At 39.2% G+C, this 5,011-nt stretch overlaps 1 pseudogene; it reads left to right on the forward strand.

The window, feature by feature from the left end:
• Positions 1 to 2,357: 2,357 nt before the first annotated feature.
• Positions 2,358 to 4,430, forward strand: LOC148959629 (uncharacterized; annotated as a pseudogene).
• The last annotated feature ends 581 nt before the right edge of the window (positions 4,431 to 5,011 follow it).

Here is a 5,011-nt window from a genome sequence, read left to right on the forward strand (position 1 = left end):
ATTTTTCGCACCCCATTCTGGTTTTTTCCCCACAGTGAAAGCAGCGAGGACGATCTGGCCTATGAAGAGGCCAATGGTTGACAGAATCAGTGCGAATATCTGTCGGTGGTGCCATTTCGGGTGCTTTGCGGGGCAGCTTATCTGTGGGTACAGATGGTGCCTCGATGCTTGGCCTCCCTCTTCCCTTTCTTCGTATTGTAGCCTCTGCAAGTGAGTGTGACACTGAGCATGTGAATTTCAAAAGGTCAAGCTGCTTGGCAATGGGCACACCTTTTTGCTTCATCATTCTGCGGTATAAGCACCATGCATTTATGACAGCTGTGGCCAGAATCCAAAAAAAGAAACGCATGTATCCTTTCCGACATTTATGATGCAGACGGTAAAGAGCTTGAAACATATCAAACAGGTCAACACCTCCCATTCCTGCATTGTATGTTACAACAATTTGAGGTCTTGGTACCTCAACATATTTATTATCTGTCTTGGACCACCTCTGAACCACATCAGTTGGGTGGGTATAAGCATAATTTGATGCTAGCTGAACCAGCTTCTTATCATACCAGCGGACGACAGTAGTGCCAGTATTCAAATCTACTGCCCCACAGAATGATCCTCTCCCCTCCTTCTTCAGCTCCTTTTCGCTTTTCATCACCTCAGAGCATCATCTTAGGCGATCTTGGCGTATTGTGCCAACAGCACAGATGCCCCATTGTTTCAGTTTACTCAAAAGCTCTGGGAATGTAAAGTAATTGTCAAAATAAACCTTATAGTTCTGGTTCTTTGGCAAATAACTGCACATTCTCAAAACCGCATCTCCAGAACTTTTTCCAATTAGGTCAACTGGATTGACTCTGTTTTCTTGTTGTGGGTCTGGGGCACCTTCTACCTGAAAATCATAGCAGAATCCACTTTGACCATTTCTGGAAAAAACTTTGAAGCCCCATTTCTTTGGCTTCTTTGAGAGATACCTTCGTAGGCTACTTTTCCCTTTGAAAGGAATCATCTGCTCATCAACAGAATTGATTTCTTCAGGTGGCACAGCCAAACAATTTTTTCTTAGCATTTGCAGCAGTGGCCTTATCTTGTACAGCTTATCATACATATTTTCAGTTTTGCTGGGTGCTTTTGAATTGTCATTGAAGTGCAGGAACCCCTTCAATTTCTTAAAGCGATCCCTGCTCATCAAGCTAGCAATTGGGCTGTACCTTGTTTCAGCTTCCCAATACATCGAATATCTTGGCATTTGGACAATGCACATCTTGAGAAAGACTGAGAGGAGCCGTTCTACCTCTGTTTTTGTAGTTGCAATGCTCCCTTTGGCAACATCACATTGTACTGAATACAGATTTGTTTGATCTGCAATCAGCTGGATCATTTCATCATCCATAAAGGATTTAAAATAATCGATAGGATTGTGTAAATCCCCTTCATCAACCTCTAAGTTTCCTTTGAATTCACCACTCATCTGAGGAGGTGGTGTTCTATCTGCTCTCCAGCGATAAACATGCTCTGCAACATCGTTCTTTGCTACTTCAGACAAAGGAATTAAATCTGCAAGTGGCACATCATCATCTGAATCGTCTATTTGTGCCTCGTCGTCACTTGAGTCAGTTTCCTGTTCGGAATTAAGCCCAAACTCTGGGTCAATAACAATTTCCCAATAAAAATCTTTCTGCCATAAGGACTAAAAAAAATTTAAAATGCTTGTTGAGAAACAGAAACAAATACAAATTTCTGAGTAAAATGCTGAGCATTATTTGCGAGAACTGCTTAGAATACAACACTAAACATTGGTTTCGCTTACACCAACTTAGGCCCATTCAGTTCCTCTAATGGCTGAAAGGGCCATATGGCCCAGCTGCAAAATCCAAACGGTTTTGAATATTTCCTTCACTTTTTGGCAAATATATACGAATAAAAAAGAAAGCATAAGGCTAATAAAGCCAAAAGAATTTTATTGAGGTTTAAAAACGCAATTCCTTACCTGTAAAGTGAACTTGAAAATCGCACGTCGGGAGTCGCTCGACCGCTACTCAAAAATGTCATTATGCAATGAAAGTCCTTCGTGTAAATGACACCAAATTCAAATGATTTGAAGAACAAAGGTGGGCCGTATGGCCCTTGCAGCCTTTTATGAAATAGGCGTTACAAGAGAAAAAATTTCCAAAGCTGTATTGTTTTGGGCCATATGGCCCTTCCCGCCCTGAAATTAATGACCTGAAACTGGAAGTAGAGGAAAAGCAGAATTCACCAATGGCAGAGGACAACAAGTTGATTGAAAAGTTAGAAAAGACACATCTTTTGAAAACGAGAGGAAGTTTTTGCATGAAAAGCTGACTACTCTTGATGTTTCACCGATGAAAGTGCATTCTCTGCCAAAATCATCAAAACTTAAGCGAGGGAAAAGAAAGTTGCGACAGATAAATGAAGCCGCTTCAAAGAAGGTTGCAGCAATACTAAATGTGGAACCAGATGATTTAGAGGAGTCAGATGAAGGGAAAGAGCAGATAGAGGAATTTATCCAGAAAGCCAGCGACTTAGACTTTTTGGTCAGTCTCATGAAAGAAAAATTGGAGGTTTCATGTCGACAGGAGAAAATCCAAATTCTAACACTGATTCCTAATTCTTGGTCAGTACGGAAGGCTTCAAACATATTTCAAGTACCTGTTTGCATGGTCAGGAAGGCAAGAGAAATTAGAGAAGAGAAAGGGATTCTTGGTATGCCAGACAAAGTGACTGGCAAGAAAATTAAAGAGGTGTTGTTAAATGCTGTTCAATCTTTTTATTGCAGCGATGAAAACAGCCGACAACTTCAAGGAAAGAAAGATTTTGTGAGCCTTGGACAAAAAAGACATATGCAAAAGCGACTTCTTTTATGCAACATAAAAGAGCTATATTCCTTGTTCAAGGCTGATAATCCTGCTTTCTGTATTGGGTTTTCCAAGTTTGCAAGCTTGAGGCCAAAATGGTGCATCCCAGTTGGTCCCAAGGGGATACATTCTGTGTGTGTCTGCACTTCTCATCAGAATCTGAAGCTTCTTCTTGATGCTGCAAATTTAGGACACCAGTACCATGACCTGATTGATATGGTAGTCTGTGACAGTACTTCCAGAGGATGCATGATTCACAGATGTGCACGATGTCCTGGAATTGAAAATGTTGAAGATTGCTTACGCAATATCTTCACAGAATCAACAACATTTGAAGAAGGCGAGGAGGTTGAAGATGTTAATGATTTTACTGAAGATATAGTCACTTTCCAGCAGTGGAGAACTGTGGACAGAGCTGAACTGGTTTCCCAAACTCTCCCAGTTCCTGATTTTATTGATAAGCTGTGTTGCCAGCTAGATCAAATAACCAGCCATTCGTTTATTGCAAAGTCACAAGCTTCTTATTTGAAGAGGTTAAAAGAAACTTTGAATAAGGACGAAGTCATTGTTTTACTGGACTTTGCAGAAAACTTTAAATTTGTGATCCAAGATGAGGTCCAGGGCTATCACTGGAACCAGAAGCAATGCTCATTACATCCGGTAGTCATTTACTACAAAGGAAATGATGGAGTCATTGGATCAACATCATTATGCTTTTTATCCGATGACCTGGAACATGATGTGCATTTCGTGTATAATGTGTTGAAAGGCACTGCACATCATATCAGGGAAATGATATCAATGGACATAAAGGTTGTCCATTACTTTTCTGATGGTTGTGCAGGCCAGTATAAGAACTGCAAGAATTTTTTAAACTTGTGCCACCATAAGGAAGACTTTACAATTAGTTGTGAGTGGAATTTCTTCGCCACCAGCCATGGTAAATCCCCATGTGATGGGATTGGAGGTACAGTTAAGCGTTTAGCTGCTCAAGTCAGCCTGCAACGACCAATGAAAAACCAAATTATTTCTGTTGAGGCATTATTTCAATTTTGTAAAACAGAAGTCAAAGGAATCAACTTCTATTACATTACAAAGGAGGAAAACAACTTGACAAGAAAAGATCTTGAGAAACGCCTGACAGCTGCAAAAACGATTCCAGGAACTAGGGGGTTCCATCAATTTGTACCGCAATCCAAAGCATTGATTGGAGCAAAAACAATATCAGAAACCCCTGAATTTGATGTCAAATTTGATTTCAATCTAGCTGTCATTGAACCTCATGACGATATTGAAATCGGAGATTACCTTGTGTGCAGGTATGATACACATTGCTGAGTTGGAGTGACTATTGAAGTCAGTAGTGAGAATAAAGATGTTGCCATAAAATTTTTGCATCCACATTTGCCATGTGTATCATTTATGTGGCCAAGGCGTGATGTTGTATGTTGGGTGCCAACATCAAACATTCTGAAAAAGGTACAACCACCAAAACCATCAACGATGACTGGAAGGCAATACACCTTTGAACCAAAAGATGCTCTTGAAATAGAACTGTAGACAATATGTATATAATTGAGCATTTTGTAGATTTTGATGTACATAATTTGTCAAATAATTGAAAGTTTGTTGCATTGATATCAATTGACACTCAGTGAATATGACCTTTTTGAATCATATATTTGTAAGATGTTGAAGTCAGAGCTTTAAAAGATGCACAACACTGTTTTCTTTAGATTTACGGAACACTCTTTGCTTAAAAGAGAGAGAATATCTTACTTCGATTGTTGCATGAAAATGCTAATTTTGGGCAATTTTTAACATGCCATATTTCAATAAAGGAAGAAAACACCCTAACAGTTTTTTCTATCTTCCTTGTTCCTTTAGTACTCTAATCAAATTTAAAAACTCAAATCATTCCAACTTAAGCAACATGATGAAATTCACACCATTATCCTCACCGGCCGTTGCCATGGCAACAACTTCCCCTTCTTTTTCTATATTTAGAATGACTTTTGTTTGTGACTGGAAATTTTTGATCATGTTTTTGACATCTACATAGTTGATTAGCTTGTCTGGTTTATTTTCATTTCAAATGTGTCATTTCTTCATCGGTTCTAATTTAACTAAATAATAGCAAA

This window comes from Rhopilema esculentum, chromosome 9 (genome assembly GCF_057945365.1).
Source record: "Rhopilema esculentum isolate cy_ngs chromosome 9, ASM5794536v1, whole genome shotgun sequence".
Lineage (NCBI taxonomy): Eukaryota > Metazoa > Cnidaria > Scyphozoa > Rhizostomeae > Rhizostomatidae > Rhopilema > Rhopilema esculentum.